We start from the raw sequence: 27,436 nt of genomic DNA on the forward strand, positions 1-27,436 counted from the left end.
AGAAATATAGAAGCAGGAGGAGGCCATTTGGCCCTTCGAGCCTGCTCCGCCATTCATTACGATCATGGCTGATTGTCCAACTCAATAGCCTAATCCCGCTTTCCGAATTGCTTGCCTCCCTATCCGAATGCCAGAAGCCCCATTCACTGGACACTGATCACAGACAGGATATGGCCATTCAGAGGTCAAAAAGCAAACAGTCACCTGACCCTCTAACACAGTAGGGGCCATATTGGGTGATGTTGGGGTCAGTTTTGCACATCTCTGCACTGGCTTCATTAGAACTGAAAATGGACAGAGGTCTGACGGCTGTTTGATTGAACATCAACCAAAGTACAACTTGCTTCCCGAATGGGGGCCTAATTTAATCCAGGGCCACATTAGGTGTGGCTGAGTGGCCATCTCCCCTTTAGGGTGGGAGGTTATGGGCCCAAGTCCCTATCCAGAGCCCTGTGTAATGAAACCAGGCTGGCACTCTGCACTGAAGGAGTGCCGCAGTGTTGGAGGTGCTGCTATTTGAAGGAGATGTTAAATGGGTATCCTGTCTGCCCTGTCAGGTGGATGCAACAGATCCCTCGGCACAATTTCGGAGAAAGGTATCTCCCCTCGCATTGTCCTGGCCGCTATTTATCCAGTAAGAAGTCTCACAACACCAGGTTAAAGTCCAACAGGTTTATTTGGTAGCACAAGCCACTAGCTTTCGGAGCGCTGCTCCTTCATCAGGTGAGTGGGAGTTCTGTTCACAAACAGGGCATATAAAGACACAAACTCAATTTACAAAATAATGGTTGGAATGCGAGTCTTTACAGGTAATCAAGTCTTAAAGGTACAGACAATGTGAGTGGAGAGAGGGTTAAGCACGGGTTAAAGAGATGTGTATTGTCTCCAGACAGGACAGTTAGTGAGATTTTGCAAGCCCAGGCAAGTCATGGGGGTTACAGATAGTGTGACATGAACCCAAGATCCCGGTTGAGGCCGTCCTCATGTGTGCGGAACTTGGCTATCAGTCTCTACTCAGCGACTCTGCATTGTCATGTGTCGTGAAGGCTTCCTTGGAGAACACTTACCCGAAGATCAGAGGCTGAATGCCTGTGACCGCTGAAGTGTTCCCCAACAGGAAGAGAACACTCTTGCCTGGTGATTGTCGAGCAGTGTTCATTCATCCGTTGTCGTAGCGTCTGCATGGTGTTCCCAATGTACCATGCCTCGGGACATCCTTTCCTGCAGCGTATCAGGTAGACAACGTTGGCCGAGTTGCAAGAGTATGTACCGTGTACCTGGTGGATGGTGTTCTCACGTGAGATGATGGCCTCCATGTCGATGATCCGGCACGTCTTGCAGAGGTTGCTGTGGCAGGGTTGTGTGGTGTCGTGGTCACTGTTCTCCTGAAGGCTGGGTAGTTTGCTGCGGACAATGGCCTGTTTGAGGTTGTGCGGTTGTTTGAAGGCAAGAAATGGGGGTGAGGCGAGGCAGCCGTGCTAACCACTGCGCCACCGTGCCTTTAAAGGAGTTCTTAAGAAAGGCACTATCTAAATGCAAGTCTGCATTTTTGATTGCTGTGTCGATGTTATTTTCACCTCCTCTCAGTGGCAGGTCCTTCAGGACTATGTGAGGGGGGCGGGTTTGCTGGGGGTGTGGGGAGTGGACAGTGTTCCGGAATCTTCCCCCCGGACACATTACTCCAGTGCTGAGGGAAGAATGTGTTTTACTGGCTGCTAAACCCTGCCTGTCACTCAGGGCGGGATGATAGGCCGGATGAATTATTGACAATTGCAATAAATGGAAGATGGTGCTTGAGTTGTGTAAATGTGGCTCAGCAGCGCAGAGATACCGTGACAGAGTTAATTCACATTGCTGTGACTGCGCCTTTCCCTGAAGCCCTGTCAATGACGCTTGACTCATTTATCAAACAATCCACTGACCCTCATGCTTGTAAGTGAGTGATGTACATGTGCACTCAAATGTTATCTCACCCGATTAGAAAGCCACTCGTTCGGTTTTGATTTGAAACAAAGTGGGCCTCGTGCTTCACAATGCGTTGGGAAGGCCGGTCAGTTAGTTTGTTTTGTGGCGATGACGGAGCGCGGAACGTTGGCCAGGACGCCAGACCTCTCCCTCGCTCCCAAATCACGCAGCGGCCTCCTTAACGTTCACCTTAAGGCAGACTGGATGTTAATCAAACTGTGAGGCAATTATGCAGCGTTCCCAAGGGTCAGGGTGTCGGGGTGACATCATTTCATTGTAGCTTCTTCTTCTCTGCAGCAGCAGGCTGCAAAGTAGAGATTTGCATTTCTGCCAAAGTTTTAGTGTCTTCAGCTCAATACAATGAGTTATTTTCGAGCTCAGCGACACGGTATCATCAAGGCAAACACAACAGCTACATTTCTGCAAGAGGCCATTTTGTCAATGGCCAGTTTTGGCCATTTAAGTTAAGTTTATTTATTAGTGAGACAAGTAAGGCTTGCATTAACACCGCAATGAAGTTACTGTGAAATTCCCCAAGTCGCCACACTCCGGCACCTGCTCGGGTACACTGAGGGAGAATTTAGCACGGCCAATCCACCGAACCAGCACGTCTTTCAGACTGTGGGAGGAAGCCGGAGCACCCGGAGGAAACCCACGCAGACATGGGGAGAATGTGCAGACTCCACACAGACCCAAGCCAGGAATCGAACCCAGATCCCTGGCGCTGTGAGGAAGCAGTGCTCGCCACTGTGCCACCGATTTCCACATTTTTATTTGAAATAAATCGATCCAATTGGCCTCGAACGCCTGTGGACTGACCGTCACTCACAGTCGGCTGGCCACCCTGTCCCATTTCCCTCAGTAAGAGTTTTAACAACACCAGGTTAAAGTCCAACAGGTTTATTTGGTAGCAAATGCCATTCGCTTTCGGGGCGCTGCTCCTTCGTCAGATGGAGTGGAAATCTGCTCTCAAACAGGCATTTCCCTCACCCAGGTCAGGGGCTGCAAGTTTCTCGCCCAAACTTCCTACCTGGACCTGGAGAAAAATGTGCCCTTTACCTGGCTCCTGAGTGTCTCCCCCCACCCTGTACACAGTGAAACCACACACCCCCCTTTTTACAGCACTAGCTGCCGTAAAGCGGGTTTGTTTAAAGTTCCCAGCCACTTTGCGAACTCAGGGTGAAGGATATTATTAAACTAGAAAGAGTGCAGAAAAGATTTACTAGGATGCTACCGGGACTTGATGGATTGAGTTATAAGGGGAGGCTGGATAGACTGGGACTTTTTTCCCTGGAGCGTAGGAGGCTTAGGGGTGATCTTATAGAGGTCTATAAAATAATGAGGGGCATAGACAAGGTAGATGGTCACCGTGGAGCTGCATTGTGGAGCCATCCCACCAGCTGTGTTTTGGTCATCAGTCATATTTCTTGGCCATTGAAGCAACAGCTTGAGGAGAAATTGGGAGAAAAATAAAGTCAAAGCCTTGGAGTTGTTGCTGAAATGTTTTTGTGTGTTATGTTCGGAAGGTCACAGAGCTGGAAGATCCAAATGAACAGAGAAAACAGCGAGATCAGAACAAGCTGAGGGCCGCAGGCTCCGACTGCAATCTAAATATATGTTTCTGCTGGATTGATTCCCAATGTCGAGGACTAGAAAAAACTTTCCTTCAAAATTCAGATCTTACAATTTGAAATGGTCAAAGAATCTTAGAATCCGACAGTGCAGAAGGAGGCCATTCGGCCCATAGTCTGCACCGACCACAATCCCATCCAGGTCCTATCCCCGTAACCCCACATATTTACCCTAGCTAGTCCCCCTGACACTAAGGGGCAATTTAGCACGGCCAATCCACCTAACCCGCACATCTTTGGAGTGTGGGAGGAAACCGGAGCACCCGGAGGAAACCCACGCAGACACGGGGAGAATGAGCAAACTCCACACACACACACACACTGTAAGTAGTCTCACAACACCAGGTTAAAGTCCAACAGGTTTATTTGGAATCACGAGCTTTTGGAGCTCTCACCTGATGAAGGGGCAGCGCTCCGAAAGTTTGTGCCACCAAATAAACCTGTTGAACTTTAACCTGGCGTTGGAGACTTCTTACTGTGTTCACCTCAGTCCAACGCCGGCAACTCCACATCATGGCATCCACACAGACAGTGACTGAGGCTGGAATTGAACCCGGGTCCCTGGCACTGTGAGGCAGCAATGCTAGCCACCGTGCCACCCCAATTCTTTCCTCAATGGTGCGGCCCCACCGCAAAGCTCCACAGTACAACCCCATGATATGGCTCCATGGCGCAGCAATGTGGCTCTGTGGTGCAGCTCCACCATACGGCTCCATGGCACGGCAATGTGGCTCTGTGGTGCAGCTCCACCATACGGCTCCATGACACAGCAATGTGGCTCTGTGGTGCAGCTCCACCATACGGCTCCATGACACAGCAATGAGGCTCTGTGGTGCAGCTCCATGGTGTGGCCTTGCTGGTACAGCTCCACAACACAAAACCATGCCTCACTGAAATGCCACAGCTGAGGTAGGGTCGCCAAACGGCATTAACACCACTGGAGCCATGCTAGTTATGCTAGTTATGCTCGGTGACTAGGAGAATTTGTTAAGCAATGCCACCCAGGTTGTTAGTGGTGATGTGATTTGTTAAGAAGGTTAAGGTGGATGACTGGGCTGGTGTGTAGAGTGGTTCCTGTGGCCTGCAGTGTTTCAGGCTGGATTGAGTTCATCAAGGTAAGGAGGACATGAATCTGACATGGTTCCTGCTCCCAATGGCTTTTCAGTAGCATGTTCACCAGGGGCAGGTGGGATTCCAGTGGGGATGTTCCACTGTGACTTCTCCAGGAGTCCTTCAGGAGGGAACGGAGTGAAGAAGCTTTACTGAGGTTTAAAACCTCTTCAAATCAGAGCGTGTTGGTGAGTTTTCTCTCTTCTCTTTCCAGAGCCCTTACAGATATCCTCAAACAACAGGAAAACAACACCATGGATTACATCGAGCGGGGTGGGAGTTTTGGGACAGTCCAGGTCCCCATCAGCCTGACACCCAGAACATCAAGGAGCAGCGTAGGTAGGTAACTCCCTGGCTGGATGGCCGGCCTTGTCTGGGCAATGCCACACATTAATGTTCAGTGATTGAAAAGTTTATTTATTAGTGTCACAAGTAGGCTTACATTAACACTGCAATGAAGTTACTGTGAAAATCCCCCAGTCGCCACACTCTGGCGCCTGTTCGGGTACACTGAGGGAGAATTTAGCACGGCCAATGCACCCTAACCAACCTGTCTTTTGGACTGTGGGAGGAAACCGGAGAACCCGGAGGAAACCCACGCAGACACTGGACGAACGTGCAAACTCCACACAGACAGTGACCCAAGCCGGGAATCGAACCCGAGTCCCTGACGCTGTGAGGCAGCAGTGCGAACTGCTTTGCCACCGTGCCACAAGGTGAAGGTGAGGTGACTCCTGTATTAAGGAAAGATACCTGAGCCCATGTAGGAAGGGTCTGCAGCCGCGTTGTGCTAACAAGTCTGATTCCATGGATATGCATTTGGCCCTCAGCCGATTGGCCAGTGAAAATGGTTTTCTGATCTCGAGTTACAGGTCGGAAGTCCATCACCAAGTTAGGAAAATAACACATTCACTTTGACCATTTTCTGTCCTTTTATTTTAGTCTGTGTAAAGGTGGCGTTCTTTATCCACAGGGTGTGGGCGTCGCTGGCTGGGCCAGCATTTATTGCCCATCCCTAATTGCCCCTTGAATTCAACGGCTGGGATTCTCCCAAAGAAATTCTAAGTCCCCAATTTGCATCAAAACGGGAGTAACTCCCGCTGTTTTTTTTAGTGGGAGTTTCAGATTGAATCTGTGACACTCTGAGCTCTGCAGAGAGCCCGAGAGGGATTCACTCTGAAAATCAGGGGAGCGGGACCTATTCCTGCTGGAAAGGCCGGCAGAATAGCGCTGAGTGGGCCACTGCACACGCGCCAATCCGTCAGCTCTGAGATCGGCACATGCACAGTAGCCCCGCACTGCCAGCCTCCCAGTCACTGGCCAGCCCCAGAGCCCCCCATCGCTGCTCCTTCAGCCCCCCAACTCTCCCCTCCCGATCACTGACCTCCGCGGCAATCCCCAATGTTCCCTCTCCCCGCAAGAGTCCCCTCCCCCGGCAGCCCAGACCCACCCACACCGCCCCCCCCGCCCGCCCCCCCCATCCCCCCCCCCCCCACCAACTGGATGGCCAGCCCTGATCGCTGTCCTCCATCCCACTACCTGCGATCCCTGTGCAGAGTGGCAGCGGGATACCCCACCTCAACCGATCGCCCCTATAAGCCCTGCCCCTCTGCCCCCACCCCCCTCCTTGGCACTGCCAGATGCCTGGTGGGCGGTACCAATTTGCCCCTTGGGCTGAGCCAGGGGCAGCTAAGCGTCAACCGCATTGCTGTGGCTCTGGAGTCACATGTAGGCCAGACCAGGTAAGGACAGCAGATTTCCTTCCCGAAAGAACATCAGTGAACCAGATGGGTTTTTATAACAATCAATGATAGTTTGAAGGTGACCATTACTGAGGCTAACTTTCAATTCCAGATTTATGAATAGAATTGAAGTGTGGTGGGATTTGAAGGCGTCGCCTCACAGCGTGAGCCTGGGCCTCTAGATTACTGACCTTGAGTTATTACCACCGGCCACCGTCTCCCAATGGAACTGCAACACTCTCACACTGAAAGCTGCTGTAAACCGGGTTCATGGAGGAGATGTTGGGGGGGGGGGGGGGGTTACTTTTGGCCTAATCTCCAAAGAGGGTCTAGATTTGTACACAATGAGATCGGTTACGTAACTCCGAGATGTTTTCATTGAGGGGGGAGGGGGGGGGGTTGTGCGGAGCGACCCAAACAAGGGGCCATAAGAGTCGTTAATAAATTAAATCAGGAATTCAGGAGAAACCTTTTTTCCCAGGCAGTGGGGAGAATGTGGGACTCACTCCCACGGGGAGTGGGGGAGAATGTGGGACTCACTCCCACGGGGAGTGGGGGAGAATGTGGGACTCACTCCCACGGGGAGTGGGGGAGAATGTGGGACTCACTCCCACAGGGAGTGGAGGAGAATGTGGGACTCGCTCCCACGGGGAGTGGGGGAGAATGTGGGACTCACTCCCACAGGGAGTGGAGGAGAATGTGGGACTCACTCCCACGGGGAGTGGGGGAGAATGTGGGACTCACTCCCACAGAGAATGGGGAGAATGTGGGACTCACTCCCACGGGGAGTGGAGGAGAATGCGGGACTCACTCCCGCAGAGAATGGGGAGAATGTGGGACTCACTCCCACGGGGAGTGGGGGAGAATGTGGGACTCACTCCCACGGGGAGTGGGGGAGAATGTGGGACTCACTCCCACAGAGAATGGGGAGAATGTGGGACTCACTCCCACGGGGAGTGGAGGAGAATGTGGGACTCACTCCCACGGGGAGTGGAGGAGAATGTGGGACTCACTCCCGCAGAGAATGGGGAGAATGTGGGACTCACTCCCACGGGGAGTGGAGGAGAATGTGGGACTCACTCCCACGGGGAGTGGAGGAGAATGTGGGACTCACTCCCGCAGAGAATGGGGAGAATGTGGGACTCACTCCCACGGGGAGTGGGGGAGAATGTGGGACTCACTCCCGCAGAGAATGGGGAGAATGTGGGACTCACTCCCACGGGGAGTGGGGGAGAATGTGGGATTCACTCCCATGGGGAGTGGGGGAGAATGTGGGACTCGCTCCCACAGGGAGTCGGGGAGAATGTGGAATTCACTCCCACGGGGAGTGGGGGAGAATGTGGGACTCACTCCCACGGGGAGTGGGGGAGAATGTGGGACTCACTCCCACGGGGATTGGGGGAGAATGTGGGACTCGCTCCCAAGGGGAGTGGGGGAGAATGCGGGACTCACTCCCACGGGGAGTGGAGGAGAATGTGGGACTCACTCCCGCAGAGAACGGGGAGAATGTGGGACTCACTTCCACGGGGAGTGGAGGAGAATGTGGGACTCACTCCCGCAGAGAATGGGGAGAATGTGGGACTCACTCCCACGGGGAGTGGGGGAGAATGTGGGAATCACTCCCGCAGAGAATGGGGAGAATGTGGGACTCACTCCCGCAGAGAATGGGGAGAATGTGGGACTCACTTCCACGGGGAGTGGAGGAGAATGTGGGACTCACTCCCGCAGAGAACGGGGAGAATGTGGGACTCACTTCCACGGGGAGTGGAGGAGAATGTGGGACTCACTCCCGCAGAGAATGGGGAGAATGTGGGACTCACTCCCACGGGGAGTGGGGGAGAATGTGGGAATCACTCCCGCAGAGAATGGGGAGAATGTGGGACTCACTCCCGCAGAGAATGGGGAGAATGTGGGACTCACTCCCACGGGGAGTGGAGGAGAATGTGGGACTCACTCCCACGGGGAGTGGGGGAGAATGTGGGACTCGCTCCCACGGGGAGTGGGGGAGAATGAGGGACTCGCTCCCACGGGGAGTGGGGGAGAATGTGGGACTCGCTCCCACGGGGAGTGGGGGAGAATGTGGGACTCACTCCCACAGGGAGTCGGGGAGAAAGTGGAATTCACTCCCACAGGGAGTCGGGGAGAATGTGGGACTCACTGCCACAGGGAGTCGGGGAGAATGTGGAATTCACTCCCACAGGGAGTCGGGGAGAATGTGGGACTCACTCCCACGGGGAGTGGGGGAGAATGTGGGACTCACTCCCGCAGAGAATGGGGAGAATGTGGGACTCACCCCCACGGGGAGTGGGGGAGAATGTGGGACTCACTCCCACGGGGAGTGGGGGAGAATGTGGGACTCACTCCCACGGGGAGTGGGGGAGAATGTGGGACTCGCTCCCACGGGGAGTGGGGGAGAATGTGGGACTCACTCCCACAGGGAGTCGGGGAGAAAGTGGAATTCACTCCCACAGGGAGTCGGGGAGAATGTGGGACTCACTCCCACAGGGAGTCGGGGAGAATGTGGAATTCACTCCCACAGGGAGTCGGGGAGAATGTGGGACTCACTCCCACGGGGAGTGGGGGAGAATGTGGGACTCACTCCCACGGGGAGTGTGGGAGAATGTGGGATTCACTCCCACGGGGAGTGGGGAGAATGTGGGACTCACTCCCACGGGGAGTGGGGGAGAATGTGGGAGTCATTCCCACGGGGAGTGGGGGAGAATGTGGGACTCACTCCCATGGGGAGTGGGGAGAATGTGGGACTCACTCCCACGGGGAGTGGGGGAGAATGTGGGAGTCATTCCCACGGGGAGTGGGGGAGAATGTGGGACTCACTCCCATGGGGAGTGGGGAGAATGTGGGACTCACTCCCACGGGGAGTGGGGAGAATGTGGGACTCACTCCCACGGGGAGTGGGGAGAATGTGGGACTCACTCCCACGGGGAGTGGGGAGAATGTGGGACTCGCTCCCACGGGGAGTGGGGGAGAATGTGGGAGTCATTCCCACGGGGAATGGGGGAGAATGTGGGACTCACTCCCACGGGGAGTGGGGAGAATGTGGAATTCGCTCCCACGTGGAGTGGGGAGAATGTGGGACTCGCTCTCATGGGGGACAGCTAAGGTGAATAGCATGGATACATTTAAGGGGGAAACTGGATAAACACAAGCGTGAGAGAGGAATAGAAGGATCTGGTGAGCTGGTGTAGAGTGGCAAGAGCCTCATGTGGAGCATAAATACCAGCATGGTCCAGAGGGGCCAAATGGCCTGTTTGTGTGCTGAATGGTTTAGGTGGGGCTGACATAAGCAACGTGGCTGCCCACCTGCCAATGGTGGTGTTTCCAATCTAGTCCTGATGAGGGGCTGCAGTTGCATTAAGTGAGGCCTGATCTTCACTTCTTGACGCTGAGCAGTAACAGTTTCACTGCTCGCTGCCTCCCTCCCTCCGGTTCCCTATAATCTCCATTAACACTCAGGGGAGATCGGAGAAGCACGGCTGAAGATAAGAATGGAATCGCCTCCAAATAATCAGGATCCAAAAGATTTATGATCACCACGGAAATTAAGCACACAGTGATAATGTCTTTGGATAATAGTTATATAACCACTGGAGCTCGGAGCTTATGTCTTCACTGGAGAATTCACACATTACAGTTCTCGACTCAATGGCCAGGCCTTGAATGAATGCCAAAGTAGCTGTTTCTAACACTCAATATTAAACCTGCTTCCTCCCACTCAGACCTATATAATGTTGTGATTTTATCTAACCCATACTGATCTCTCAACATTATTATAGAATCATACAGTGCAGAAGAGGCCCTTCGGCCCATCAAGCACTTGGCCCATACGAGATGAAAAGCTTTGGCAACGTGTCTCTCTCTCCAGAAATAATGTGGAACTTAAAATAAATGAATATTGGCAAAGAAAGGGTGGGCTGAACCTATATTCTCTGGTAGATAAGGCAAGGGTGAGACTCAGTGAATGGCTTTTGCAGAGAGCAAGGATGGAGAGGGCAGGCCGAATGGCCTCCCCCTGTGCTGTGTAACCATTTGGTGATTCTAGGATTCTATTAAATGTGTAAAATTCTGAAGGGGCTCAACAGAATAGATACTTGGAGGGTGCTTTCCCTGGCTGAAGAGGGCTGTGGGAATGAGGCAGGAGGAGTGGTGGCCGGCTGAGTTGTACTTTCAGAGAGGCAGGGCAAACATGACGGGCCAAATGGCCTTCTCCTGTGCATTAACTGTTCTGTGAGCTGGATGAATAATAATAGAAACATAGAAAACTACAGCACAAAACAGGCCCTTCAGCCCCACAAGTTGTGCCGAACATATCCCTACCTTCTAGGCCTACCTATAACCCTCCATCCTATTAAGTCCCATGTACTCATCCAGGAGTCTCTTAAAAGACCCTATTGAGTTCGCCTCCACCACCACTGACGGCAGCCGATTCCACTCGCCCACCACCCTCTGAGTGAAAAACTTCCCCCTAACATTTCCCCTGTACCTACCCCCCAGCACCTTAAACCTGTGTCCTCTCGTAGCAGCCATTTCCACCCTGGGAAAAAGCCTCTGAGAGTCCACCCGATCTATGCCTCTCAACATCTTATATACCTCTATTAGGTCTCCTCTCATCCTACGTCTCTCCAAGGAGAAAAGACCGAGCTCAGCCTATCCTCATAAGACATGCCACTCAATCCAGGCAACATCCTTGTAAATCTCCTCTTCACCCTTTCAATCTTTTCCACATCCTTCCTGTAATGAGGCAACCAGAACTGAGCACAGTACTCCAAGTGGGGTCTGACAAGGGTCTTATATAGCTGCATCATTATCCCCGGACTCCTAAACTCAGCACACCGTACGCCTTCTTAACCACCTCCTCCACCTGCGGGGCCGATTTTAGAGTCCTATGGACCTGGACCCCAAGGTCCTTCTGATCCTCTACCGTACGAAGAGTCTTTCCCTTTATATTGTACTCCTTCATCCCATTTGACCTACCAAAATGGACCACGACGCATTTATCTGGGTTGAAGTCCATCTGCCACTTCTCTGCCCAGTCTTGCATCCTATCTATGTCATGCTGCAGCTTCTGACATCCCTCCAGACTATCCACAACCCCACCAACCTTTGTGTCGTCGGCAAACTTACCAACCCATCCCTCCACTTCCTCATCCAGGTCATTTATGAAAATGACAAACAGCAAGGGTCCCAGAACAGATCCCTGGGGCACACCACTGGTGACCGACCTCCATTTAGAAAAAGACCCATCTATACCCACTCTCTGCCTCCTTTGGGCAAGCCAGTTCTGAATAATGTGAAGCAGCTTGGGATTTTTTTGCTAAGGCTCTATAAAAACACAAGTCTTTCTTGACCTAATGCCTCTCTATCCCCTCCCTCGGAGTGAAAAATGTCTCAGTCTAACAGTGTGGCTTCAGCATGTGTGATCACCCCAAGATGTGAAGCTTCCTGTCAGCGGACTGGAGTCCAGTCGACCGTGACGGTTCCCACTGCCCTTCCTAATGACGATGGCCTAACATGGCCCTGCACTATCATTACCGCACACAGCTGCTGCTCCCACTGGCTCCTCCCAACAGTTCCACAGGAAGTAGAAAGACCGCCGTCACTGGCAACTTTTGCATCCTTTTTATAAATGAGAATCAAGCCTCTGGGATCATTTCCTGAGCAGACAATTAAAGGGCCTGACTCTGAACCAGGGTTATGTGAGGGTTGTGTCAGAATTTGATGCCGGACAGCAGGGCTAAGTTCATTCACAGGGCAGTTTGGAATTCAGTTTAAAAGAAAGTCAGTACAGGACCCCACGGAGCTGTACTCTGTATTTTACCATCCCGCTTTCAGGCACGACGCAGTGGTAAAGTGTGGTGTCAAGCCAATAGCGCGACTGGTGCCTGTTTTCACCACCGCTGCCATTTTACCAGCGCAGGATGTCCAACACGGTCAGCTCTTCGCTGGAAATGGGCAAGAGGCTGGTTAATTTATTTAAATTGATGGAAATCGCATGTTGAATGTGTTTAGCGAACCCGGCGCTCAATCGTCCCAGCTTGCCTGCCTTTATGGAATTATACAGCAAATGGCAGAACCATCAGAAGCTTAACATGCAGAGGGATCTGGGCGTACAGGCCCACAGTTCCCTGAAAGTGGCAACACAACTGGATAAGGTGGTTAAGATGGCGCATGGCATGCTTGCCTTCATCAGTCGGGGCAAAGAGTGTAAAAATTGGCAAGTCATGTTGTGGCTGTATCGAGGTTTTCTTAAGCCACATTTAGAATATTGTGTACAGTTTTGGTCGCCACACAACCAGTAGGATGTGGAGGCTTTGGAGAGGATACAGAAAAGGTTTACCAGGAAGTAACGCCCATATTCAAGAAAAGACAGTCCAAGCAACTGCAGGCCAGTTAGTTTAACATCGGTGATGGGGAAGGTTTTGGAATCGTTAATGAGGGGAAAAATCAACAGGCACTTGGAGATGTTCGAGTTAATTTAGCAGAGCCAGCAAGGGTTTGAGAAGACAGTTTGTGCTTGGCCAATCTCATTGATGGTTTTGACGAAACAAGAGTCAATGATTTGGATATTGGAATCATGGTAAAATTTTAAACTCTGCCAATGATACCAAACGTGAGCCAGTGACAGAATCCGGGTGATACAAATCATCTGGAACAGGACACAGATCGGCTGACTGAATGGGCAGAGAAGTGGCAGATGGAATCTAATACAGGGAGGTGTGAGGTGATACGTTTTGGCAAAGGGATAGAGAGAGACAGGATCGAGCCAATGGCACAATTCTGGAGAGTGAGCAGGGACAGAGACACCTGCAGGTTCATGTGCACCGATCAATGAAGGCGGCCGGACATATTGAGAGCGGTTTGCAAAGCATCTTGGGCTTCATACATAAAGGCACTGAGGACAAAAGGAGGAAAATGATGCTGAACCTGTACAAAGCCCGGGTTTAGGCCCCGATTCTGCTCAATTTAGGAAGAATGTGAGAGGGTGCAGAGGGGATTCACCAGAATGGTTCCAGGGCCGGGATGGGGGCATTTTAGCTCCGGGCTTAGGGTTGGGGAAGAAGCAGTTGTTCCTCTTGGAGCGAAGGAGATTGAGGGGAGATTTGAAGGATGTGAACAAGAGTATTACAGATTTGGATAAGGAAAAGCTGTTGCCCTTGGGCTGATAGGACAAAGACTAGGTCACACAGGTTTAAGATTTTGGGCAAAGGATGCTGGGAGGTCTGGGGGCGGGGACATGCAGGGTTTATGAATTATATAATTATGGTTCCTGCTTGTGCTACAACCTAGATTACAGCATCCAGAGAGAAGTGGATTTTAAATCCCATTGGGAATGTGTGTGGAATATATTGTTCTTCAGACAGACGGTCAGATCTGGAGAATGTTGGGTTTCTTGGCTCCGTTTATTGCTCCTGTCTGGGCTGCAGAGTGAGGGGCGATTTCCCCGCTCTCTGAGCCTGACCTGAAAGATGATGGGCCGCCTGCAGTTGTGATTGATCATTCCGGGGTGAGAGGTTGGGCTGGTTTGGAGGTTGAACTCACTGCTCCCAGGATGGGTATGGAGGCAAGCTGAGCGGGAGACCTTCCTCTCTGCTCTGTCAGTCGGTTCAATTCAGTGAAAGTAAGAATAAAGCAAAGAACAGCAACCCCAGCCCTCACCCCCACAAACACACCCATGCCACCTCCGCCCACCCCTTCATAGCCCCATACAAACCTACTTCCAACTCAATGCCAAGTCATATTCCACCATCTCCCACCCATTGCCCCAGCCCTCTCCATTCCAACTCACCAGGCATCCTTCGACAGTTCCTATGTGTTTTTGCATTTTTACGCTCGCATTTACATTTAACAATCCCAAAAGATGCCTTGCCTCCACCAAAGATGTCCCGAGACCCTATCCAAAGGGGCACCTTGGCTATCCAAACCAATCCACCCATTGGGGTGGCACAATGGTTAGCACTGCTGCCTCACAGCACCAGGGACCCAGGTTCAATTCCAGCCACGGGTGACTGCCTGTGTGGAGTTTGCACGTTCTCCCCGTGTCTGCGTGGGTTTCCTCCGGGTGCTCCGGTTTCCTCCCACAGTCCAAAGATGTGCGGGTTAGGTGGATTGACCATGCTAATTTGCCCCTTAGTGTCAGGGGAATGGCCCCTGACAATATGTGGTAAATATCAGGTCAGGTTACCCTCATGCCTGTGTGGTGTGGCAGAGGGGAAGGATGAGGGGCTTCCCTGCTCAGTGAAAGGGGGGGGGGCGGGGGGGGGCGGTGAGGCCTGTCTCTGAGATTGGGGCATCTGGGTGTCGGCTGTCTGGAGGGTTGTTCGAGATGGCCTCATTAACATTGTTCAGGTGTGCGAACCCTAGCTGACAGATGCTGCCGGTGCCAGCGGGGAAACACTCCGGTTTTCCCACCGGTGTGGGCACTTAGCCTCAAAAACAGGAGAAATCGGCCAGGGTCCCCCCCCCCCCCCGCCCCCCCACCTCCACTCCCTCGCAGGGTCAGACCAGCACCCGACTGACACCAATCAGTGTCGAACAACTGTCACCATCTGGATTAGACAACAAGTGCCATGTGGGTGGGGGACACGGAGGGAGGGGCTGGAGGGGGGAGCTGAACACTTCACCACGTTCCCTGCTCCTTGAAGGTGCTGCATTTCCCCCCCCGCCCCTTCCCCACCCCACAATGCTGGCAGCTGGAGCCGGTTACTGTGCCCTGCGGCTAATCCAACAGCTGGCAGCCTGCAGATGTGCAGAGCAGTCAGGCAACAACGCTGAACTTCAGCCGTCTGAGCATTTAGTAGCGAGCTAACTCCCTAACATCTCCTGTATAAATAGAACAACCACCGTCTGTGGCCGTGTGAATGTCTGTGAGCCTCTTGCAGTTGTCAATATGGCTGAATGCCATCCAGATAAAATGTCTTCTCCACATATTCCCTGCCGCATTGCTGTGACCCTCATATTAAAGGCAGATCTAATGTGACAATGGAAAAAGAGAACAGTGCTCTCCACTTCAGATCATCCCAGCTCACAGCCTGGCTGGGAATTTAATGGGAGAATTCCTCTTTTGACGGCTATTGGACATGTTTAACAAGATCATAAGAAATAGGAACAGGAGTAGGCCATTCAGCCCCCGGAGCCTGCTGCTCCATTCAATAGGATCATGGCTGACTGACATTCCTCATGTCCACTTTCCTGCCCTTTTCCCATAACCCCTGATCCCAGGGCGGCACGGGTGGCACTGTGGGTTAGCACTGCTGCCTCACAGCGCCAGGGACCCGGGGTCAAATCCAGCCTCGGGTCACTGTCTGTGCGGAGTCTGCACTTTCTCCCCGTGTCTGCGTGGGTTTCCTCCGGGTGCTTCGGGGTTCCTCCCACAGTCTAAAGATTACGTGGATCGGCCATGATAAATTGCCCCTTAGTGTCAGGGGGATTGGCAGCAGTTACGGGGATTGTTGTCGATGCAAGCTCGAGGGGCCGAATGACGTCCTTCTGCACTGTAGGGATTCTATGATCTTTACTGATAAAAAGTCTATCCATCACGGCCTTGAACCGATACAAGGACTCTGCCCCCACCGCTCTCTGTGGCAACGAGTTCCAAGGACTCATATTTTCCACATTTTACCCTATTTGCCAACTTTTTGCCCACTTAGTTAACCTATCAATACCTTTGTAAACTGTTTGTGTTCCTCTCGCAACTTGCCTTTCCACCTACTTTTGTGTCGTCTGTAAATTTGGTTGCAATACATTCGCTTCCTTCCTCCAAGTCATTCATATACATTGTAAACAGTTGTGGTCCCCGCACTGACCCCTGTAGAACCCCACTGGTCCATGTCCACCAATCACTGAAAGTGGCAACCCAGGTGGATAAGGTTGTCAAGAAGGCATATGGCATGCTTGCCTTCATCGGTCGGGGCATTGAGTATAGAAATTGGCAGGTCGTGCTGCAGCTGTACAGAACCTTAGTTAGGCCTCATTTGGAATATTGTGTACAATTCTGGTCGCCACACTACCAGAAGGGTGTGGATTCTTTGAAGAGGGTACAGAAGAGGTTTATCAGGATGTTGCCTGGTCTGGAGGGTATTAGCTATGAGGAGAGGTTGGAGAAACTCGGTTCGTTCTCACTGGAACGACGGAGGTTGAGGGGTGACCTGATAGAGGTTTACAAGATTATGAGGGGCACGGACAGAGTGGATCGTCAGATGCTCTTTCCTAGGGTAGAAAAGTCAAGTACTCAGGGACATGGGTTTAAGGTGCGTGGGGTAAAGTTTAGAGGAGATGTGCGAGGCAAGTTTTTTACGCAGCGGGTGGTGAATGTCTGGAACGCGCTGCCCGGGGAGGTGGTGGGAGCAGGTACGATAGCGGCATTTAAGGGGCAATTAGACAAATACATGAATAGGATGGGAATGGGAGGATACGGGCTCTGTAAGTGCAGACGGTTTTAGTTTAGGCAGCATCATGATCGGCGCAGGCTTGGAGGGCTGCCCCCCCCCCCCCCCACCTCCCCCTCAATAAACCGTTGAGGCCAGGACTCAGTTGGAATTTTCAGAACTCAGATGAATTGATTTATGTTCAGTGAAGGTTTGAAGGGATATATGACAACTTGCATCAACATGCACTTTTTGACTAAGTTATCCAATCAAATCCACTCCCCTGCAACATTCATAGAATCCCTACTGTGCAGGAGGAGGCCATTCGGCCCATCGAGTCTGCACCGACCACAATCCCACCCAGGCCCTATTCTCGTAAGACCACATATTTACCCTGCTAGTTCCCCTGACACGAAGGGGTAATTTATCGTGGCCAATCCACCTAACCCGCACATCTTTGGACTGTGGGAGGAAACCGGAGCACCCGGAGGAAACCCACGCAGACACGGGGAGAACGTGCAGACTCCAACCAGACAGTGATCCAAGGCTGGAATTGAATCCAGGTCCCTGGCGCTGTGAGGCAGCAGCGCTAACCCGCTGTGCCACCGTGCTGCCCTCCGAGATCTGTAAACCTTTCCTTTGTAGACTATTCCTCTAATTCCCTTTGCGACAGTTGTCATTGACTCTGCTTCCACTGTCCTTTCAGGCAGCACCTTCCAGATCACAATAACTCAATGTGTTAAAAAATTGCCTCTTTTGCTTTTATATCCATGTTGTCTGGATACTGTTTCACCTGCCATTGCAAACAGTTTCTCCCTATCCCCTAAAATGCCTCAATTAAATCTCCCTCTCACCTTCTCTGCTCGAAGGAGAACAATCCCATCTTCTTCAGGCTCTGCACATTAGCTAAAGTCCCCTCGTTCCCTCATCTCCTCCGTATCCTCCAACACCTCGACATCCTCCCTGTAGAGTTATTCCCAGAATGGGACACAATGAGCAGCGGTCTCAGCCACTGGATTGAAAGCCAACACTTTCGAAGAGTTGTGTACACAATCACTGAGCTCTCCGCCTCTGTTCCCGTTTTAAAACTGGACGTGAAACCAAGAGTTCAGATACAGATCAACCATGATCGAATTTAGCAGCGGAAGGGGTTTGAGGGACAGAATGGCCGTCTTCCTGGTCCAAGTGAAATGATGTGGGATCACTCGGGTGCAGCCACCTGGCGGACATGAATTGTGATCACAAAGCGACTCGTGACTGAGTACAAAAAGGTAGCGGTAGAATTCCAGCTGAGTTTCTGGTCAATGGTTACTCCCAGGATGTTGATAGTGGGAGGTTCAGTAGTGGTAATGCCATTGAATGTCATGGGGCCATGATTAGATTCTCTCTTGTTGAAGATGGTTGGGGATGTTGGAGATCCCAAGGCATTCTCCAATGTCGGGGCTGGTCATTGTCTGGTCCTAGTGTGGTCTGCAGTTGACTGAAATTCATCTGCTTTCTGGTTCAGCCAAGTCTCCTGCACTTCCTGAGCTGTCACTGGAGAGTGGGGTGGGTGTTTTTGTGCTTGGATAATAGTGACTTCTCATTGGGGTAAACCCTGTAGAGGCGATGCTTCTCCTCCCAGAGCTTCTGGGTGACTTCATTGTCTTCATCGGACCTGTCTTGATGCTGCTGGGAGTTGGGCAATGAGCCTCTGGAGCATTGGGAGGAGGAGGCCATCTCCCTGAGGCTCACTCAGTCCTCCTCGATGATGCAGCAAGTGTCTGCACTCACTGTACAAAGACAGCTCTCCACTTTCTCCCACAGAGGTTCCTTCATCATTGTCTGCTGAGCCTTTGGGACATTGAGCTGTTCCTGGATCTCATTGCCCTGGGTGCTTCTGGGGATAGAGCTCAATGTGTAGTTTTGAAATGGGAAGACAGCTGGCCAGTGCAGCAGTCAGCACCACACAGGGATTTTGTTTCACACACATCCTGGTGTGGGGGAAATGGCACAGATTGAAGATTGGGGTTAGTTAAGAGAAAGCAGAGAGTTGGCCACGGGGGATCATCGATAGATTTCCCCACGGACCTTGTGGAGTGGAGGCTCGCCCAGTGGGGAAAGAGCAACAGGGTGTTTAAAACCAGCTGGTTCCACTCAGGCCAGCAGTCGAAGGACTCGGTCTGTAAACATCGAATCCCTACAGTGCAGAAGGAAGCCATTCAGCCCATCGAGTCTGCACCGACCACAATCCCTCAAGTCCTATTCCCACAGCCCCATGCATTTACCCTAGCTAGTCTCCCTAACACTAAGGGGCAATTTAGCACGGCCAATCCACCTAACCCGTACATCTTTGGAGTGTGGGAGGAAACCAGAGCACCCGGAGGAAACTCACGCAGACACGGGGACAATGTGCAAACTCGAGGCCGGAATTGAACCCGGGTCCCTGGCGCTGTGAGGCAGCAGTGCTAACCACTGTGCCACCATGCCGCCCACTATAGCCGCAGAAGCGGTACCTTATTTACGCTGTAAATAAAGGGTGATGGTGACGGAAGACTGGCCTCAGTGAGATTATTACATTGGCATAAATGGGTGTTTTTCTGGTTGGCAGGATGTGTTGAGCGGTGTGCCACAGAGATCAGTGCCAGCACCTCAACATTTTACAATTGATATAAATGACTTGAATTAAGGGACTGTGGGGTATGGTTGCTAAATTTGCTGATGGCATAAAGATAAGGAGGAAAATAAATTGTGAAGAGGGCATAATGAGGCTGCAAAGAGACATGGATAGGTTGAGTGAGTGGGCAAAAATCTGCAAATGGAGTATAATATGGAAAAATGTGAAAAAGTCCATCTTTGACAGGAAGAATAAAAAAAGAAGCTTATTTTCTAAACGGTGGGAGATGGCAGAGCTCTGAGGCGTAGAGGGAGCTGGGTGTCCGAGTGCATGGATCACAAAAGGCTAGAATGCAGGAGGGGAAGAATTGTGAGGGGAATTGAAGATAAAAATAGTGAGGTTTTGCTTCAATTGTACCCGGCATTGGTGAGGCCACAGCTGTGAGTATGGTGTACACTATTGACCAGCTAATTAAGGAAGGATGTAAATGCATCAGGAGCAGTTCAGAGAAGGTTCAAGAGACAAATTCCAGGATTGGGCAGGTTGTCTTATGAGGAAATGTTGGAGAGGTTAGGTTTGTAGAGTTTAGAAGAGTAAGAGGCGACTTGATCAAAACCTTTAAGATTCTGAGGGGTACAGAATGGATGAGTGGTGTTCTGGGAGAATCTAGAACTAGGAGTCACTATCTGAAAACAAAATGTCACTCATTTAGGAGAATGAGGGGAATTTTCTTTCTAGAACATAGAACATAGAAAAACTACAGCACAAACAGGCCCTTCGGCCCACAAGTTGTGCCGGTCATGTCCCTACCTACCTAGGCCTATATATGGGCTTACCTAAAACCCCCAATCCTATTAATTCCCAAGTACTCATCCAGAAGTCTCTCAAAAGACCCTTTCTCTCAGAAGGTCGTGAGTCTCTGGAATTCTCTTCCTCCAAAGGCAGTGGAAGCAGAGTCTTTGAATATTTTTAAGGCACAGTGAGATAGATTCTTGATTAACAAGGGGTTTTGGGGAGTAGGCAGGAATGTGGGGTTGAAGTTATAATCAGATTGGCCATGACTTTATTGAATGGGGGAGCAGGCTCGAGGGGCCAAATGGCCTACTCCTATTTCGCATGTAGTCAGTTAGATGCAAATAGAATGGGGGTTCATCCAAGATGTCTTGTTGCAATTAAAGAGGTGGGAAAGTGTTGGTATTAAGAGCTCAGCACACAGCTTTAGCAAGAGGAGACCATTGATGTTACAACTTTCATGGGCTGAATGGCCTCTTTCTGCACTGTAGGGATTCTAAGAACCCTGTTTTTACAATGACCCCATCCCACACCTGATCTGCACCAACTCTTACACTGAAGTCACCAAGAATGATGAGCCTTTCTGGCTTTGCCACAATCAAGGACTAGAGTTGATCATTGAATTTACCCTTAACTTCACCAGGGTTGGTCGTGGTACCCAATGAGAGATGCTTGCCTGTTGCCTGCTGGGGGAGTTTAAGCACCATTGGAGGATGATTAACATCCTTCGGAAAGTAAATTAACTTCCTGACGAGATGGTTCAGAACAGCAAAGCCTACACGAGCTTTACGCCATTCATTTCTACAATTGGGCAGCACGGTGGCACAGTGGTTAGCACTGCTGCCTCACAGCACCAGGGGCCTGGGTTCGATTCCCCGCTTGGATCACCGTGGAGTTTGCACGTTCTTCCCATGTCTGCGTGGGTTTCCTCCAGGTGCTCCGGTTTCCTCCCACACTTCAAAGATGTGCCAGTTAGGTGATTGGCCATGTTAAATCACCCCTTAGTGTTAGAGGGATTAACAGGGTAAATGCATGGGATTATGGGGATAGGGCCTGGGTGGGATTGTGGTCGGTGCAGACCCGATGGGCTGAATGGCCTTCTTCTGCACGAAAGGGATTTTATGGTTTCTAATTCCAAAGAATGCGTAACCTGCACCGGTTTTCTTGAGTTGGCCTTCCTCAGGTAGACAAATCTTGCTGAAGAGAGGTTGTACCCAGCCTGCAGTTCAATCCCTCCAGTCTGTAGGTTGTCGCATTGTCCATGAGGGCTCACATTCTGTGTGCCAATAGTGACCCTTTTTTTGAGATTGATGTATGTCCGCCTTGTTGGGATCCCTGCTTGCTGGGGGCCGGCAATGTTTAGGACACCTTTTCTAACCCATCCTCACACTAGGGAGGTGAGCAGTGTGGTCCTGTGAAGAGCTGCCCAGTCGCTCGGTGTTGTCAAGTTCCAATTCTGTGTCACTTCAGCGGAAAGTGTCTCTATAATCTGAGCCACCTTGTGGGCAGATTCACGGCCACAGTTCCCAGTCAATCCACAATTGGCAGCATTGCCACTCACCCATCGCCACAGGACTTATGACAGAAAGATGGTCGATAACAAACGATAGAAAAATTGAGAACATGTCTTGCATGTGAATTGGATTAGCGAGGGAGAGTTGCACCATCAGCCTTAATCTCTCATCCTGACCTCCCTAGATCCATTGGCAAGGCAAATCCAGAAGGCTGGAGGTAGATCCCACTACAGTGGGAGTAGCTCGTGAGGAGTGGCGGGGCGGGGGGGGGGGGCGGGGGGGGGGCGCGGTCGGAACCGAGGTCCGAGGGGAGCGGTCGGAACCAAGGTCCAGCTTTAGTCAATACATTCCGGAGTGGAGATGGGAACACGGATAGGGGAGGGTGGGCAAAGATATCTTGTATTTTGCAAACTCAGTTCCTCAGCGTAACAAAGAGACTGTTGGATTTACAGATTTTCTCGTCAAAAATTGGCACTAAATCCTCCAATGTGGCGACAGTTTGCACGCCCCCATTCCACACTGGAAACACACCGTTCACCGGATAGGTAAAGGTGGAACAAAGAGGCATCCAGCCCGACCCGAATGTTTGACATCATCAACAATGTCCATTTTCATTCATTTTACATCAATTACACTCTTAGCTTCTATTGGACATCATTTGCACTCGAAACCAATCAGTTGGCTTTCATTTAACATTTAACATCATAACTGACACCAATGTCATCAATTAACCTAAACCATGAGGCTGGAATATTTGCGATTCGCACCTGTCACTGAAACATCTGGACACTAAAAACAATCAGAACATTCACTTTCCACATTTATAAATTCCGATAGTTTCAAACATCAAAAAGCAGACCTTGTTTTGATTCGGTCATTTTATGCTTTTCTTTACAATCCACAACTCATGCAACACAAACTGCCCAGTGCACCCCCCCTCCCCCCTCACTGCAACCCCCCCCTCGCTGCACCCTCTCTCCTCCCTCGCTGCACCCCCTCTTCCCCCTCGCTGCACCCCCTTTCCCCCCCTCGCTGCACCCCCTCACTGCACCCCCTCTCCCCACCCCTCGCTGCACTCCCTCTTCCCCCTCACTGCACCCCCTTTCCCCCCTCGCTGCACCCCCTCTCCCCACCCCTCGCTGCACCCCCTCTCCCCCCTCGCTGCACTCCCTCTCCCCACCCCTCGCTGCACCCCCTCTTCCCCCCTCGCTGTGCCCCCTCTCCCCCCTCACTGCACCCCCCTCCCTCGCTGCACCCCCTCTCCCCCCTCACTGCAACCCCTTCCCCGCACCCCCCTCCCCGCACCCCCCTCCCCGCACCCACTCTCCCCCCTCGCTGCACCCCCTCTCCCCCCTCGCTGCACCCCCTCTCCCCCCTCGCTGCACCCCCTCTCCCCCCTCGCTGCACCCCCTCTCCCCCCTCGCTGCACCCCCTCTTCCCCCCTCGCTGCACCCCCTCTCCCCCCTCGCTGCACCCACTTTGAATTCTAAGCAGCTCCCAATCCTCAGCTCTGTTGTTTATTCTCGCCTCTTCCCTGGATCTAATACTATCTCTAATTTCTCTTGGAAGCCATGCTTTGGCCACCTTTCCCATTTTACTTTTGCCCCAGACAGGAATGAACAGTTGCTGCAGTTCACCCACGCGTTCTTTGAATGTTTCCCATTGCCTATCCACCGTCATCCCTTTAAGTAACGTTCCCCAATCCATCAGAGCCAACTCATGCCTCACATCATCTTGGTTTCCTTTATTAAGATTCAGGACCCTAATCTCAGAATCAACTGTGTCACTTTCCATCTTGATGAGGAATTCTACCATGTTATGGTCGTTCATCCCCAAGGGGGTTTCACACAACTAGATTGCCAATTATTCCTTCCTCATTGCACATACCCAGTAGGATGGCTCACTCTCTAATTGGTTCCTCAACGTATTTGTCCAGAAGACCATCCCATACACACTCCAGGAATTCCTCCTCTACGATATTGTGACTAATTTGATTTGCCCAATCTATATGCAGATTAAAGTCACCCATAATTACAAATGTTTCTTAATCATATGCGTCTCTAATTTCCTGTTTAATGTCATTCCCAATATCGCCACTACAGTTTGGGGGGTCTATGTACAAATCCCACTGATGATTTTTGCTCCTTAGTGTTTCTCAGCTCCACCCATTTCAATCTGCATTGTCGGAGCTAATATCCTTCCTCAGTATGGTATTAATTTCCTCTTTAACCAGCAATGCAACTCCACTGCCTTCACCTTTCTGTCTGTCCTTCCTCAATACTGAATATCCCTGGATGTTCAGTTCCCATCCCTGCTCACCCTGCAGCCATGTTTGTGTAATCACAACCAAGCGATTAATTCATCCACTTTATAGCGAATGCTCCAGGCATTAAGGCACAAAGCCGGAAGGTTCGTCTTTTCAACATTGCTGGTCCCGTTCACTTCCCGCTGCCTCGGAAAAGCAGCCGGCACAATCAAGGACCCCACACACTCCGGACATTCTCTCTTCCACCTTCTTCTGTCGGGAAAAAGATACAAAAGTCTGAGGACACGTACCTACCGACTCAAAAACAGCTTTTTCCCTGCTGCCATCAGACTTTTGAATCGACCTACCTCGCATTAATCTTTCTCTACACCATAGCTCTGACTGTAACACTGCGGCACGGTGGCACAGTGGTTAGCCCTGCTGCCTCACGACGCCAGGGACCCGAGTTCAATTCCGGCCTCGGGTCACTGTCTGTGCGGAGTCTGCACATTCTCCCCGTGTCTGCGTGGGTTTCCTCCAGGTGCTCCGGTTTCCTCCCAGAATCCAAAGATGTGCGGGTTAGGTTGATTGGCCATGCTGTCAGGGGGATTAGCAGGGTAAATGTATGGGAATAGGGCCTGGGTGGGATTGTGGTCGGTACAGACTCAATGGGTAGAATGGCTCCTTCTGTACTGTCGGATTCTATGATTCTGCACTCTCTCCTCTCCTTCTCTATGAATGGTATGCTTTGTTTGTGTAACGCGCAAGAATTTTACAGTAACGTCATTGCAACAAGTAAGCCTTACTTGTGACTAATAAATAAAATTTAAAAAAGAAACATTACTTTTTACTGTATCCCAATACATATAACAATAATAAATCAAATCAAATCAAAAATCAACTTATTTTTCACTGAGGCCCGATTTGAATCTGGCCCTTGGTTTCTCTGCCTATCCCTTTTCTCATTCCCCTGACTGTCTTTTATTTATTGTCGTTGATTTTCCCCCTCCTCTAACTCCTTGCATAGGTTCCCATCCCCCTTCCATTTTAGTTTAAACCCTCCCCAATCACTCTAAAAAAAATACTTTCCCTCAGACATCAGTCCCGGTCCTGCCCAGGTGTAACCCTTCCAGTTTGTACAGGCCCCACCTCTCCCAGAACCACTCCCAACGCCCCAGGAATCGGAAACCCTCTCCCTCCCACATCTCTCCAGCCACGTATATATTCACCAGATATAACCTGCTATCAATAGGATATAGATAGGCTGGAAAATTGGGCGGAGAAATGGCAGATGGAATTTAATCCAGATAAATGCGAAGTGATGCATTTTGGAAGAACTAATGTAGGGGGGAGTTATACAATAAATGGCAGAGCCATCAAGAGTATAGAAACACAGAGGGACCTAGGTGTGCAAGTCCACAAATCCTTGAAGGTGGCAGCACAGGTGGAGAAGGTGGTGAAGAAGGCATATGGTATGCTTGCCTTCATAGGACGGGGTATAGAGTATAAAAGCTGGAGTCTGATGATGCAGCTGTATAGAACGCTGGTTAGGCCACATTTGGAGTACTGCGTCCAGTTCTGGTCGCCGCACTACCAGTAGGACGTGGAGGCTTTAGAGAGAGTGCAGAGAAGGTTTACCAGAATGTTGCCTGGTATGGAGGGTCTTAGCTATGAGGAGAGATTGGGTAAACTGGGCTTGTTCTCTCTGGAAAGACGGAAAATGAGGGGAGACCTAATAGAGGTGTACAAAATTATGAAGGGTATAGATAGGGTGAACAGTGGGAAGCTTTTTCCCAGGTCGGAGGTGACGATCACGAGGGATCACGGGCTCAAGGTGAGAGGGGCGAGGTATAACTCAGATATCAGAGGGACGTTTTTTACACAGAGGGTGGTGGGGGCCTGGAATGCGCTGCCAAGTAGGGTGGTGGAGGCAGACACGCTGACATCGTTTAAGACTTACCTGGATAGTCACATGAGCAGCCTGGGAATGGAGGGATACAAATGATTGGTCTAGTTGGACCAAGGAGCGGCACAGGCTTGGAGGGCCGAAGGGCCTGTTTCCTGTGCTGTACTGTTCTTTGTTCTTTGTTCTATTCAAGGCTATGGGCCAATGCTGGAAATTTAGAGTAGTTTTGACAGTGCAGACTCGATGGGCCGAAGGGCCTCTTCTTATGATTCTATTGATTGGAGCGGTTGGGACTGTTTGCCTTGGAGAGAAGAAGGCAAAGAGGAGATCCGATCGAGATGTTCAAAATCCTGAGCGGGCTGGACAGAGTCGATCGGGAGAAACTGTTCCCCCTCATAAAAGGATCGAGAACGAGAGGGCACAGATTTAAAGTGATTTACAAAAAAAGTAAATGTGATTTGAGAAAAACCTTTTTCACCCAGCGAGTGGTCGGGGTCCGGAATGCGCTGCCTGGGAGTGTGGTGGAGGCAGCTTCAATCGAGGCTTTCAAGGGGGGCATGAGATGATTATTTGAATAGAAACAATGTGCATGGAGACGGGGAAAAGGCAGCAGAATGGCACTAAGCCATAATGCACATTTAGAGAGCTGGTGCTGACACGATGGGCTGAATGGCCTCCTCTGCACCGTAACAATTTGGTGATTCGTTAAAGCGATACATATGGTGGGATTTTCCTGCCAGCGGGATCTTCCATTCCCACCGAGGGTGCACCCCCGCCATGGAGAAGCCTGTGGAATCATTGGCAAATCCCATTGAGAGAAGATTCTGCCACCGACCAATGGCAGGCTGCCTCCTCTCCCCGAAAGACATGCTGCGGATGGTGGGGGGAGGAGTGGGGGGAGAGGGGGAGGGCGGTGCCAGATATCCTATCCAATATTTCATATAGAAAACGGAATCTGGAGCCTGGAATAACAGGAATGTTGAAAACTATTGCAAACTCCTGCTCAAGAACCCAGCCCTTGTTTCCAATCACCCCCACCCCTCTCCCCACTGTGCACCATTTCCCAATCCCCCTCCCACCCGATTGTTCCTTACCCCTCACCCAACCGTGCACCTCTCTCTCAATCCCCACCTTTCCGCCTCCTTCCCTCTGCCCCCACCCAGCCCAGGATCTCCTCTGGACTGCCGGCTGCCCCGCAGACCAGCCTCAGGTGAACGGGGCCCAGTGTGGGGTGTGCCAGCGTCCAACACAGCATCCCCCGGTTCACTGGGACAGGGTCTTTCTGAAGCCTCTATATTAAAGTCTCCACCCACCTCTCACCCAGAATGTTGTGCTGGGAGCTGAGGGGAGTGAAAGTGGGAATCAAATCCAGGAAAAGGAGAGAGTGAGGCCTCCAAGCTGGGCCATTCTTGGTGTCTCCTGGACAGTGGGCTACACTAGGTTTGGACTGGGGGGTGAGGGCAGGAGGCTACACTAGGTTTGGCCTGGGGGGTGAGGGCAGGAGGCTACACTAGGTTTGGCCTGGGGGGTGAGGGCAGGGGCTACACTAGGTT

This window comes from Mustelus asterias, chromosome 21, assembly GCF_964213995.1.
Source record: "Mustelus asterias chromosome 21, sMusAst1.hap1.1, whole genome shotgun sequence".
Classification (NCBI taxonomy): Eukaryota; Metazoa; Chordata; class Chondrichthyes; order Carcharhiniformes; family Triakidae; genus Mustelus; species Mustelus asterias.